This window comes from Paramisgurnus dabryanus, chromosome 14, assembly GCF_030506205.2.
Source record: "Paramisgurnus dabryanus chromosome 14, PD_genome_1.1, whole genome shotgun sequence".
In the NCBI taxonomy this organism is placed as follows: Eukaryota; Metazoa; Chordata; class Actinopteri; order Cypriniformes; family Cobitidae; genus Paramisgurnus; species Paramisgurnus dabryanus.
Genome location: NC_133350.1, coordinates 30,488,363 through 30,501,461, shown reverse-complemented (window position 1 = coordinate 30,501,461; position 13,099 = coordinate 30,488,363). Strand labels below are relative to the sequence as shown.

At 45.2% G+C, this 13,099-nt stretch overlaps 17 non-coding genes across 17 annotated transcripts; all 17 read right to left on the bottom strand.

The window, feature by feature from the left end:
* Positions 1–577: 577 nt before the first annotated feature.
* Positions 578–650, bottom strand: trnav-cac (transfer RNA valine (anticodon CAC)). The gene has a single exon. It is a non-coding gene; the product is annotated as a tRNA-Val (tRNA).
* Positions 651–1,465: 815 nt separating this feature from the next.
* Positions 1,466–1,537, bottom strand: trnac-gca (transfer RNA cysteine (anticodon GCA)). Its single transcript has one exon. It is a non-coding gene; the product is annotated as a tRNA-Cys (tRNA).
* Positions 1,538–2,001: 464 nt separating this feature from the next.
* trnas-gcu (transfer RNA serine (anticodon GCU)) lies at positions 2,002–2,083 on the bottom strand. The gene has a single exon. It is a non-coding gene; the product is annotated as a tRNA-Ser (tRNA).
* A 794-nt stretch (positions 2,084–2,877) lies between these two features.
* Positions 2,878–2,950, bottom strand: trnav-cac (transfer RNA valine (anticodon CAC)). The gene has a single exon. It is a non-coding gene; the product is annotated as a tRNA-Val (tRNA).
* An 826-nt stretch (positions 2,951–3,776) lies between these two features.
* Positions 3,777–3,848, bottom strand: trnac-gca (transfer RNA cysteine (anticodon GCA)). The gene has a single exon. It is a non-coding gene; the product is annotated as a tRNA-Cys (tRNA).
* Positions 3,849–4,312: 464 nt separating this feature from the next.
* trnas-gcu (transfer RNA serine (anticodon GCU)) lies at positions 4,313–4,394 on the bottom strand. Its single transcript has one exon. It is a non-coding gene; the product is annotated as a tRNA-Ser (tRNA).
* A 794-nt stretch (positions 4,395–5,188) lies between these two features.
* Positions 5,189–5,261, bottom strand: trnav-cac (transfer RNA valine (anticodon CAC)). The gene has a single exon. It is a non-coding gene; the product is annotated as a tRNA-Val (tRNA).
* Positions 5,262–6,087: 826 nt separating this feature from the next.
* Positions 6,088–6,159, bottom strand: trnac-gca (transfer RNA cysteine (anticodon GCA)). Its single transcript has one exon. It is a non-coding gene; the product is annotated as a tRNA-Cys (tRNA).
* A 464-nt stretch (positions 6,160–6,623) lies between these two features.
* Positions 6,624–6,705, bottom strand: trnas-gcu (transfer RNA serine (anticodon GCU)). The gene has a single exon. It is a non-coding gene; the product is annotated as a tRNA-Ser (tRNA).
* A 794-nt stretch (positions 6,706–7,499) lies between these two features.
* Positions 7,500–7,572, bottom strand: trnav-cac (transfer RNA valine (anticodon CAC)). Its single transcript has one exon. It is a non-coding gene; the product is annotated as a tRNA-Val (tRNA).
* An 826-nt stretch (positions 7,573–8,398) lies between these two features.
* trnac-gca (transfer RNA cysteine (anticodon GCA)) lies at positions 8,399–8,470 on the bottom strand. The gene has a single exon. It is a non-coding gene; the product is annotated as a tRNA-Cys (tRNA).
* Positions 8,471–8,934: 464 nt separating this feature from the next.
* trnas-gcu (transfer RNA serine (anticodon GCU)) lies at positions 8,935–9,016 on the bottom strand. The gene has a single exon. It is a non-coding gene; the product is annotated as a tRNA-Ser (tRNA).
* Positions 9,017–9,810: 794 nt separating this feature from the next.
* Positions 9,811–9,883, bottom strand: trnav-cac (transfer RNA valine (anticodon CAC)). Its single transcript has one exon. It is a non-coding gene; the product is annotated as a tRNA-Val (tRNA).
* Positions 9,884–10,709: 826 nt separating this feature from the next.
* On the bottom strand, positions 10,710–10,781 carry trnac-gca (transfer RNA cysteine (anticodon GCA)). The gene has a single exon. It is a non-coding gene; the product is annotated as a tRNA-Cys (tRNA).
* A 464-nt stretch (positions 10,782–11,245) lies between these two features.
* On the bottom strand, positions 11,246–11,327 carry trnas-gcu (transfer RNA serine (anticodon GCU)). Its single transcript has one exon. It is a non-coding gene; the product is annotated as a tRNA-Ser (tRNA).
* A 794-nt stretch (positions 11,328–12,121) lies between these two features.
* Positions 12,122–12,194, bottom strand: trnav-cac (transfer RNA valine (anticodon CAC)). Its single transcript has one exon. It is a non-coding gene; the product is annotated as a tRNA-Val (tRNA).
* Positions 12,195–13,020: 826 nt separating this feature from the next.
* On the bottom strand, positions 13,021–13,092 carry trnac-gca (transfer RNA cysteine (anticodon GCA)). Its single transcript has one exon. It is a non-coding gene; the product is annotated as a tRNA-Cys (tRNA).
* Positions 13,093–13,099: the final 7 nt, after the last annotated feature.

Genomic DNA, 13,099 nt, shown 5'->3' with positions numbered 1-13,099 from the left:
GATTGACCTTTATTCTTTTTCAAAATTGTTTTCAACGGATTTCAACATGAAACAGACAAAAAACAAACGAGACATTCAAGACTTTATGTAAAGGGAACAAGAGGTTTTCATTGGCTTCTCTACACAGCCAACTGGCTGGGTAATGTTGACTAAACCTCAGTACACTTTCCTGTCTTACGTTCAACTAACACTAACAGACGATCAGGTTTAAAATAACGTGCATAAAACTGATGTAACTGTTGAGGTACTTAAATCAACATGACCAAAACCCTGTCATATCTCTAACAAAGTGTTTATTTCAGTCGAACCGAGGACTTTTTGTGATAACCACATCACCACAGAAACCTGTTCGTGTGGATTCTTTGGTTATTTTGATAGATTTAGCCACACATTTTCTCTCTGTGCAACACTCCCCAAAGGGGCAATGCTTTTCGCCCACTTGCGAACTGTCCACCTTTCAAGCGTGAAGCGAATGTGACGGGCGGAACTGTGTGTAACCTTAAAAGTGCTTCATGACACAAGGAGTAACGTGTCTCAAGAGAGGCTTTTAACTCGCAGCGTATCAAAAGGAACGCGCTGTTTCTGCCCGGTTTCGAACCGAGGACCTTTCGCGTGTGAGGCGAACGTGATAACCACTACACTACAGAAACCTACACGCTGTGGTACTTGCTTGTATAAACGGATTTTGCCACATATTTTGCGATCGCTTGAAGGAACCGCACAAACTGTATGAGAAAGGCGGCGCATTTCCCAGGAATGCATGGATGCTGATTCTGAAACTGGCAAACAGCCACACACTTCTTAGTTTGGGTATCTCACCGATTTGTTTCAGACGTGAAGTGTGAGCAGTCAAGTCGCAGCTCTGCGATCTGACCGAATTGTGCAGGTATCTCCAAACCTGCTTCTGGTCGGCTACCTTCCTGCAGACTTCAGTTTCAACACACCTCTCTGTAATTATCAAGCAATCCTGAAAACCTTGATAAGCTGCTTCAACTATGTTTCATTGGGGTTGGAGCTAAAATCTGCAGGGCGGAAGCTCACCAGGAGCAGGGTCGGAGACCCCTGGTAGAGTGTGAGCATGCAATTCGTGAGCTTTGGCTTCACGTCGCATGGGATTTACTCGTTAAGTGTAGGTTGGCATTTAGCCACGACTGTGCTGAAATGGCACAGTGTATGCTCGTCTTTAGCGTAGTACAGGGGTCGGCAACGCCGGTCCAGAAGTGCTGCAGTCCTGGAGATTTTACTTCCAACCCTGATTAAACCTCATCCACCTGTAGTTCTCAGGTGACCCTTTAGACCTTGGTTAGCCTGTTCATGTGTGCTTGATTTGAGCTGGAGCTAAACTCTGCAGGACTGCTGCACTCCAGGACCGACGTTTGCCTACCCCTATGTTAAAAGGATCCAGGATGAACTTTGAGTCAGAAATATTAGCGAGCCAAAAGACGGACATACAGGCGTATAGCCAAGGGGGCACCCGGATTTGAACCGGGGACCTCTTGATCTGCAGTCAAATGCTCTACCACTGAGCTATACCCCCTCACAGAAGAAAAGTGGCTGAAGAATTGAAAAAGCATCATGTGTTATACTTCACCACAGTTAAAGCTGTCGTGATAATGTCCAAGTGAACCGTTAGACTGCCCTATTTGCGTTTAAACGCTTTAGCACTGACCTATAGAAATTGTGCTAGAGAAAACGCATGTTTTTAACCATTCCGCTAATGTTATTCAGTTGTTATGATTACTGTTTTGTTCCTCTTTCATCAAACATCAACAAAGGAACCACTCAACCCTGTCTTTACCACTTTCTAGACAGTTGGCACAAAGCATGGACTTTAGAGTCTGAAAACACTCAAGTGTCCGCCAGAGACTCTGGCGAGTAAGCACTTCAAAACTGGTGAAAAGAAAACACACTGATTTCTCTACTCCTAGAGGTGTGGGAAACAACGTAACCATCGGCAATGTGGCATGTTAAAGACAGTTCAGCTTCACAACGACAGACAGACGACGAGGATGGGATTCGAACCCACGCGTGCAGAGCACAATGGATTAGCAGTCCATCGCCTTAACCACTCGGCCACCTCGTCACGTGAAACTTTGTCGGAACCCCTGCGGTTGGGCATTGTGCGATTCCTAAATTACCAGCAAGTACGTAGTAGTGTGAATCAAATAGTTTCCGTTGTTGATTTAATTAAACGTTACCTTTTTGAAAGTGTTCATTTTGGCCTAACGGAAGGTAAACGCCTGAAGAGAACTGTGCATGAGCAATCCATCGCCTTAGACATGTTTAGAGATATTATCAAGGATTGACCTTTATTCTTTTTCAAAATTGTTTTCAACGGATTTCAACATGAAACAGACAAAAAACAAACGAGACATTCAAGACTTTATGTAAAGGGAACAAGAGGTTTTCATTGGCTTCTCTACACAGCCAACTGGCTGGGTAATGTTGACTAAACCTCAGTACACTTTCCTGTCTTACGTTCAACTAACACTAACAGACGATCAGGTTTAAAATAACGTGCATAAAACTGATGTAACTGTTGAGGTACTTAAATCAACATGACCAAAACCCTGTCATATCTCTAACAAAGTGTTTATTTCAGTCGAACCGAGGACTTTTTGTGATAACCACATCACCACAGAAACCTGTTCGTGTGGATTCTTTGGTTATTTTGATAGATTTAGCCACACATTTTCTCTCTGTGCAACACTCCCCAAAGGGGCAATGCTTTTCGCCCACTTGCGAACTGTCCACCTTTCAAGCGTGAAGCGAATGTGACGGGCGGAACTGTGTGTAACCTTAAAAGTGCTTCATGACACAAGGAGTAACGTGTCTCAAGAGAGGCTTTTAACTCGCAGCGTATCAAAAGGAACGCGCTGTTTCTGCCCGGTTTCGAACCGAGGACCTTTCGCGAGTGAGGCGAACGTGATAACCACTACACTACAGAAACCTACACGCTGTGGTACTTGGTTGTATAAACGGATTTTGCCACATATTTTGCGATCGCTTGAAGGAACCGCACAAACTGTATGAGAAAGGCGGCGCATTTCCCAGGAATGCATGGATGCTGATTCTGAAACTGGCAAACAGCCACACACTTCTTAGTTCGGGTATCTCACCGATTTGTTTCAGACGTGAAGTGTGAGCAGTCAAGTCGCAGCTCTGCGATCTGACCGAATTGTGCAGGTATCTCCAAACCTGCTTCTGGTCCGCTACCTTCCTGCAGACTTCAGTTTCAACACACCTCCAACACACCTCTCTGTAATTATCAAGCAATCCTGAAAACCTTGATAAGCTGCTTCAACTATGTTTCATTGGGGTTGGAGCTAAAATCTGCAGGGCGGAAGCTCACCAGGAGCAGGGTCGGAGACCCCTGGTAGAGTGTGAGCATGCAATTCGTGAGCTTTGGCTTCACGTCGCATGGGATTTACTCGTTAAGTGTAGGTTGGCATTTAGCCACGACTGTGCTGAAATGGCACAGTGTATGCTCGTCTTTAGCGTAGTACAGGGGTCGGCAACGCCGGTCCAGAAGTGCTGCAGTCCTGGAGATTTTACTTCCAACCCTGATTAAACCTCATCCACCTGTAGTTCTCAGGTGACCCTTTAGACCTTGGTTAGCCTGTTCATGTGTGCTTGATTTGAGCTGGAGCTAAACTCTGCAGGACTGCTGCACTCCAGGACCGACGTTTGCCTACCCCTATGTTAAAAGGATCCAGGATGAACTTTGAGTCAGAAATATTAGCGCGCCAAAAGACGGACATACAGGCGTATAGCCAAGGGGGCACCCGGATTTGAACCGGGGACCTCTTGATCTGCAGTCAAATGCTCTACCACTGAGCTATACCCCCTCACAGAAGAAAAGTGGCTGAAGAATTGAAAAAGCATCATGTGTTATACTTCACCACAGTTAAAGCTGTCGTGATAATGTCCAAGTGAACCGTTAGACTGCCCTATTTGCGTTTAAACGCTTTAGCACTGACCTATAGAAATTGTGCTAGAGAAAACGCATGTTTTTAACCATTCCGCTAATGTTATTCAGTTGTTATGATTACTGTTTTGTTCCTCTTTCATCAAACATCAACAAAGGAACCACTCAACCCTGTCTTTACCACTTTCTAGACAGTTGGCACAAAGCATGGACTTTAGAGTCTGAAAACACTCAAGTGTCCGCCAGAGACTCTGGCGAGTAAGCACTTCAAAACTGGTGAAAAGAAAACACACTGATTTCTCTACTCCTAGAGGTGTGGGAAACAACGTAACCATCGGCAATGTGGCATGTTAAAGACAGTTCAGCTTCACAACGACAGACAGACGACGAGGATGGGATTCGAACCCACGCGTGCAGAGCACAATGGATTAGCAGTCCATCGCCTTAACCACTCGGCCACCTCGTCACGTGAAACTTTGTCGGAACCCCTGCGGTTGGGCATTGTGCGATTCCTAAATTACCAGCAAGTACGTAGTAGTGTGAATCAAATAGTTTCCGTTGTTGATTTAATTAAACGTTACCTTTTTGAAAGTGTTCATTTTGGCCTAACGGAAGGTAAACGCCTGAAGAGAACTGTGCATGAGCAATCCATCGCCTTAGACATGTTTAGAGATATTATCAAGGATTGACCTTTATTCTTTTTCAAAATTGTTTTCAACGGATTTCAACATGAAACAGACAAAAAACAAACGAGACATTCAAGACTTTATGTAAAGGGAACAAGAGGTTTTCATTGGCTTCTCTACACAGCCAACTGGCTGGGTAATGTTGACTAAACCTCAGTACACTTTCCTGTCTTACGTTCAACTAACACTAACAGACGATCAGGTTTAAAATAACGTGCATAAAACTGATGTAACTGTTGAGGTACTTAAATCAACATGACCAAAACCCTGTCATATCTCTAACAAAGTGTTTATTTCAGTCGAACCGAGGACTTTTTGTGATAACCACATCACCACAGAAACCTGTTCGTGTGGATTCTTTGGTTATTTTGATAGATTTATCCACACATTTTCTCTCTGTGCAACACTCCCCAAAGGGGCAATGCTTTTCGCCCACTTGCGAACTGGCCACCTTTCAAGCGTGAAGCGAATGTGACGGGCGGAACTGTGTGTAACCTTAAAAGTGCTTCATGACACAAGGAGTAACGTGTCTCAAGAGAGGCTTTTAACTCGCAGCGTATCAAAAGGAACGCGCTGTTTCTGCCCGGTTTCGAACCGAGGACCTTTCGCGTGTGAGGCGAACGTGATAACCACTACACTACAGAAACCTACACGCTGTGGTACTTGGTTGTATAAACGGATTTTGCCACATATTTTGCGATCGCTTGAAGGAACCGCACAAACTGTATGAGAAAGGCGGCGCATTTCCCAGGAATGCATGGATGCTGATTCTGAAACTGGCAAACAGCCACACACTTCTTAGTTCGGGTATCTCACCGATTTGTTTCAGACGTGAAGTGTGAGCAGTCAAGTCGCAGCTCTGCGATCTGACCGAATTGTGCAGGTATCTCCAAACCTGCTTCTGGTCGGCTACCTTCCTGCAGACTTCAGTTTCAACACACCTCCAACACACCTCTCTGTAATTATCAAGCAATCCTGAAAACCTTGATAAGCTGCTTCAACTATGTTTCATTGGGGTTGGAGCTAAAATCTGCAGGGCGGAAGCTCACCAGGAGCAGGGTCGGAGACCCCTGGTAGAGTGTAAGCATGCAATTCGTGAGCTTTGGCTTCACGTCGCATGGGATTTACTCGTTAAGTGTAGGTTGGCATTTAGCCACGACTGTGCTGAAATGGCACAGTGTATGCTCGTCTTTAGCGTAGTACAGGGGTCGGCAACGCCGGTCCAGAAGTGCTGCAGTCCTGGAGATTTTACTTCCAACCCTGATTAAACCTCATCCACCTGTAGTTCTCAGGTGACCCTTTAGACCTTGGTTAGCCTGTTCATGTGTGCTTGATTTGAGCTGGAGCTAAACTCTGCAGGACTGCTGCACTCCAGGACCGACGTTTGCCTACCCCTATGTTAAAAGGATCCAGGATGAACTTTGAGTCAGAAATATTAGCGCGCCAAAAGACAGACATACAGGCGTATAGCCAAGGGGGCACCCGGATTTGAACCGGGGACCTCTTGATCTGCAGTCAAATGCTCTACCACTGAGCTATACCCCCTCACAGAAGAAAAGTGGCTGAAGAATTGAAAAAGCATCATGTGTTATACTTCACCACAGTTAAAGCTGTCGTGATAATGTCCAAGTGAACCGTTAGACTGCCCTATTTGCGTTTAAACGCTTTAGCACTGACCTATAGAAATTGTGCTAGAGAAAACGCATGTTTTTAACCATTCCGCTAATGTTATTCAGTTGTTATGATTACTGTTTTGTTCCTCTTTCATCAAACATCAACAAAGGAACCACTCAACCCTGTCTTTACCACTTTCTAGACAGTTGGCACAAAGCATGGACTTTAGAGTCTGAAAACACTCAAGTGTCCGCCAGAGACTCTGGCGAGTAAGCACTTCAAAACTGGTGAAAAGAAAACACACTGATTTCTCTACTCCTAGAGGTGTGGGAAACAACGTAACCATCGGCAATGTGGCATGTTAAAGACAGTTCAGCTTCACAACGACAGACGGACGACGAGGATGGGATTCGAACCCACGCGTGCAGAGCACAATGGATTAGCAGTCCATCGCCTTAACCACTCGGCCACCTCGTCACGTGAAACTTTGTCGGAACCCCTGCGGTTGGGCATTGTGCGATTCCTAAATTACCAGCAAGTACGTAGTAGTGTGAATCAAATAGTTTCCGTTGTTGATTTAATTAAACGTTAACTTTTGGAAAGTGTTCATTTTGGCCTAACGGAAGGTAAACGCCTGAAGAGAACTGTGCATGAGCAATCCATCGCCTTAGACATGTTTAGAGATATTATCAAGGATTGACCTTTATTCTTTTTCAAAATTGTTTTCAACGGATTTCAACATGAAACAGACAAAAAACAAACGAGACATTCAAGACTTTATGTAAAGGGAACAAGAGGTTTTCATTGGCTTCTCTACACAGCCAACTGGCTGGGTAATGTTGACTAAACCTCAGTACACTTTCCTGTCTTACGTTCAACTAACACTAACAGACGATCAGGTTTAAAATAACGTGCATAAAACTGATGTAACTGTTGAGGTACTTAAATCAACATGACCAAAACCCTGTCATATCTCTAACAAAGTGTTTATTTCAGTCGAACCGAGGACTTTTTGTGATAACCACATCACCACAGAAACCTGTTCGTGTGGATTCTTTGGTTATTTTGATAGATTTAGCCACACATTTTCTCTCTGTGCAACACTCCCCAAAGGGGCAATGCTTTTCGCCCACTTGCGAACTGTCCACCTTTCAAGCGTGAAGCGAATGTGACGGGCGGAACTGTGTGTAACCTTAAAAGTGCTTCATGACACAAGGAGTAACGTGTCTCAAGAGAGGCTTTTAACTCGCAGCGTATCAAAAGGAACGCGCTGTTTCTGCCCGGTTTCGAACCGAGGACCTTTCGCGTGTGAGGCGAACGTGATAACCACTACACTACAGAAACCTACACGCTGTGGTACTTGGTTGTATAAACGGATTTTGCCACATATTTTGCGATCGCTTGAAGGAACCGCACAAACTGTATGAGAAAGGCGGCGCATTTCCCAGGAATGCATGGATGCTGATTCTGAAACTGGCAAACAGCCACACACTTCTTAGTTCGGGTATCTCACCGATTTGTTTCAGACGTGAAGTGTGAGCAGTCAAGTCGCAGCTCTGCGATCTGACCGAATTGTGCAGGTATCTCCAAACCTGCTTCTGGTCGGCTACCTTCCTGCAGACTTCAGTTTCAACACACCTCCAACACACCTCTCTGTAATTATCAAGCAATCCTGAAAACCTTGATAAGCTGCTTCAACTATGTTTCATTGGGGTTGGAGCTAAAATCTGCAGGGCGGAAGCTCACCAGGAGCAGGGTCGGAGACCCCTGGTAGAGTGTAAGCATGCAATTCGTGAGCTTTGGCTTCACGTCGCATGGGATTTACTCGTTAAGTGTAGGTTGGCATTTAGCCACGACTGTGCTGAAATGGCACAGTGTATGCTCGTCTTTAGCGTAGTACAGGGGTCGGCAACGCCGGTCCAGAAGTGCTGCAGTCCTGGAGATTTTACTTCCAACCCTGATTAAACCTCATCCACCTGTAGTTCTCAGGTGACCCTTTAGACCTTGGTTAGCCTGTTCATGTGTGCTTGATTTGAGCTGGAGCTAAACTCTGCAGGACTGCTGCACTCCAGGACCGACGTTTGCCTACCCCTATGTTAAAAGGATCCAGGATGAACTTTGAGTCAGAAATATTAGCGCGCCAAAAGACAGACATACAGGCGTATAGCCAAGGGGGCACCCGGATTTGAACCGGGGACCTCTTGATCTGCAGTCAAATGCTCTACCACTGAGCTATACCCCCTCACAGAAGAAAAGTGGCTGAAGAATTGAAAAAGCATCATGTGTTATACTTCACCACAGTTAAAGCTGTCGTGATAATGTCCAAGTGAACCGTTAGACTGCCCTATTTGCGTTTAAACGCTTTAGCACTGACCTATAGAAATTGTGCTAGAGAAAACGCATGTTTTTAACCATTCCGCTAATGTTATTCAGTTGTTATGATTACTGTTTTGTTCCTCTTTCATCAAACATCAACAAAGGAACCACTCAACCCTGTCTTTACCACTTTCTAGACAGTTGGCACAAAGCATGGACTTTAGAGTCTGAAAACACTCAAGTGTCCGCCAGAGACTCTGGCGAGTAAGCACTTCAAAACTGGTGAAAAGAAAACACACTGATTTCTCTACTCCTAGAGGTGTGGGAAACAACGTAACCATCGGCAATGTGGCATGTTAAAGACAGTTCAGCTTCACAACGACAGACGGACGACGAGGATGGGATTCGAACCCACGCGTGCAGAGCACAATGGATTAGCAGTCCATCGCCTTAACCACTCGGCCACCTCGTCACGTGAAACTTTGTCGGAACCCCTGCGGTTGGGCATTGTGCGATTCCTAAATTACCAGCAAGTACGTAGTAGTGTGAATCAAATAGTTTCCGTTGTTGATTTAATTAAACGTTACCTTTTTGAAAGTGTTCATTTTGGCCTAACGGAAGGTAAACGCCTGAAGAGAACTGTGCATGAGCAATCCATCGCCTTAGACATGTTTAGAGATATTATCAAGGATTGACCTTTATTCTTTTTCAAAATTGTTTTCAACGGATTTCAACATGAAACAGACAAAAAACAAACGAGACATTCAAGACTTTATGTAAAGGGAACAAGAGGTTTTCATTGGCTTCTCTACACAGCCAACTGGCTGGGTAATGTTGACTAAACCTCAGTACACTTTCCTGTCTTACGTTCAACTAACACTAACAGACGATCAGGTTTAAAATAACGTGCATAAAACTGATGTAACTGTTGAGGTACTTAAATCAACATGACCAAAACCCTGTCATATCTCTAACAAAGTGTTTATTTCAGTCGAACCGAGGACTTTTTGTGATAACCACATCACCACAGAAACCTGTTCGTGTGGATTCTTTGGTTATTTTGATAGATTTAGCCACACATTTTCTCTCTGTGCAACACTCCCCAAAGGGGCAATGCTTTTCGCCCACTTGCGAACTGTCCACCTTTCAAGCGTGAAGCGAATGTGACGGGCGGAACTGTGTGTAACCTTAAAAGTGCTTCATGACACAAGGAGTAACGTGTCTCAAGAGAGGCTTTTAACTCGCAGCGTATCAAAAGGAACGCGCTGTTTCTGCCCGGTTTCGAACCGAGGACCTTTCGCGTGTGAGGCGAACGTGATAACCACTACACTACAGAAACCTACACGCTGTGGTACTTGGTTGTATAAACGGATTTTGCCACATATTTTGCGATCGCTTGAAGGAACCGCACAAACTGTATGAGAAAGGCGGCGCATTTCCCAGGAATGCATGGATGCTGATTCTGAAACTGGCAAACAGCCACACACTTCTTAGTTCGGGTATCTCACCGATTTGTTTCAGACGTGAAGTGTGAGCAGTCAAGTCGCAGCTCTGCGATCTGACCGAATTGTGCAGGTATCTCCAAACCTGCTTCTGGTCGGCTACCTTCCTGCAGACTTCAGTTTCAACACACCTCCAACACACCTCTCTGTAATTATCAAGCAATCCTGAAAACCTTGATAAGCTGCTTCAACTATGTTTCATTGGGGTTGGAGCTAAAATCTGCAGGGCGGAAGCTCACCAGGAGCAGGGTCGGAGACCCCTGGTAGAGTGTAAGCATGCAATTCGTGAGCTTTGGCTTCACGTCGCATGGGATTTACTCGTTAAGTGTAGGTTGGCATTTAGCCACGACTGTGCTGAAATGGCACAGTGTATGCTCGTCTTTAGCGTAGTACAGGGGTCGGCAACGCCGGTCCAGAAGTGCTGCAGTCCTGGAGATTTTACTTCCAACCCTGATTAAACCTCATCCACCTGTAGTTCTCAGGTGACCCTTTAGACCTTGGTTAGCCTGTTCATGTGTGCTTGATTTGAGCTGGAGCTAAACTCTGCAGGACTGCTGCACTCCAGGACCGACGTTTGCCTACCCCTATGTTAAAAGGATCCAGGATGAACTTTGAGTCAGAAATATTAGCGCGCCAAAAGACAGACATACAGGCGTATAGCCAAGGGGGCACCCGGATTTGAACCGGGGACCTCTTGATCTGCAGTCAAATGCTCTACCACTGAGCTATACCCCCTCACAGAAGAAAAGTGGCTGAAGAATTGAAAAAGCATCATGTGTTATACTTCACCACAGTTAAAGCTGTCGTGATAATGTCCAAGTGAACCGTTAGACTGCCCTATTTGCGTTTAAACGCTTTAGCACTGACCTATAGAAATTGTGCTAGAGAAAACGCATGTTTTTAACCATTCCGCTAATGTTATTCAGTTGTTATGATTACTGTTTTGTTCCTCTTTCATCAAACATCAACAAAGGAACCACTCAACCCTGTCTTTACCACTTTCTAGACAGTTGGCACAAAGCATGGACTTTAGAGTCTGAAAACACTCAAGTGTCCGCCAGAGACTCTGGCGAGTAAGCACTTCAAAACTGGTGAAAAGAAAACACACTGATTTCTCTACTCCTAGAGGTGTGGGAAACAACGTAACCATCGGCAATGTGGCATGTTAAAGACAGTTCAGCTTCACAACGACAGACAGACGACGAGGATGGGATTCGAACCCACGCGTGCAGAGCACAATGGATTAGCAGTCCATCGCCCTAACCACTCGGCCACCTCGTCACGTGAAACTTTGTCGGAACCCCTGCGGTTGGGCATTGTGCGATTCCTAAATTACCAGCAAGTACGTAGTAGTGTGAATCAAATAGTTTCCGTTGTTGATTTAATTAAACGTTACCTTTTTGAAAGTGTTCATTTTGGCCTAACGGAAGGTAAACGCCTGAAGAGAACTGTGCATGAGCAATCCATCGCCTTAGACATGTTTAGAGATATTATCAAGGATTGACCTTTATTCTTTTTCAAAATTGTTTTCAACGGATTTCAACATGAAACAGACAAAAAACAAACGAGACATTCAAGACTTTATGTAAAGGGAACAAGAGGTTTTCATTGGCTTCTCTACACAGCCAACTGGCTGGGTAATGTTGACTAAACCTCAGTACACTTTCCTGTCTTACGTTCAACTAACACTAACAGACGATCAGGTTTAAAATAACGTGCATAAAACTGATGTAACTGTTGAGGTACTTAAATCAAAATGACCAAAACCCTGTCATATCTCTAACAAAGTGTTTATTTCAGTCGAACCGAGGATTTTTTGTGATAACCACATCACCACAGAAACCTGTTCGTGTGGATTCTTTGGTTATTTTGATAGATTTAGCCACACATTTTCTCTCTGTGCAACACTCCCCAAAGGGGCAATGCTTTTCGCCCACTTGCGAACTGTCCACCTTTCAAGCGTGAAGCGAATGTGACGGGCGGAACTGTGTGTAACCTTAAAAGTGCTTCATGACACAAGGAGTAACGTGTCTCAAGAGAGGCTTTTAACTCGCAGCGTATCAAAAGGAACGCGCTGTTTCTGCCCGGTTTCGAACCGAGGACCTTTCGCGTGTGAGGCGAACGTGATAACCACTACACTACAGAAACCTACACGCTGTGGTACTTGGTTGTATAAACGGATTTTGCCACATATTTTGCGATCGCTTGAAGGAACCGCACAAACTGTATGAGAAAGGCGGCGCATTTCCCAGGAATGCATGGATGCTGATTCTGAAACTGGCAAACAGCCACACACTTCTTAGTTCGGGTATCTCACCGATTTGTTTCAGACGTGAAGTGTGAGCAGTCAAGTCGCAGCTCTGCGATCTGACCGAATTGTGCAGGTATCTCCAAACCTGCTTCTGGTCGGCTACCTTCCTGCAGACTTCAGTTTCAACACACCTCCAACACACCTCTCTGTAATTATCAAGCAATCCTGAAAACCTTGATAAGCTGCTTCAACTATGTTTCATTGGGGTTGGAGCTAAAATCTGCAGGGCGGAAGCTCACCAGGAGCAGGGTCGGAGACCCCTGGTAGAGTGTGAGCATGCAATTCGTGAGCTTTGGCTTCACGTCGCATGGGATTTACTCGTTAAGTGTAGGTTGGCATTTAGCCACGACTGTGCTGAAATGGCACAGTGTATGCTCGTCTTTAGCGTAGTACAGGGGTCGGCAACGCCGGTCCAGAAGTGCTGCAGTCCTGGAGATTTTACTTCCAACCCTGATTAAACCTCATCCACCTGTAGTTCTCAGGTGACCCTTTAGACCTTGGTTAGCCTGTTCATGTGTGCTTGAATTGAGCTGGAGCTAAACTCTGCAGGACTGCTGCACTCCAGGACCGACGTTTGCCTACCCCTATGTTAAAAGGATCCAGGATGAACTTTGAGTCAGAAATATTAGCGCGCCAAACGACGGACATACAGGCGTATAGCCAAGGGGGCACCCGGATTTGAACCGGGGACCTCTTGATCTGCAGTCAAATGCTCTACCACTGAGCTATACCCCCTCACAGA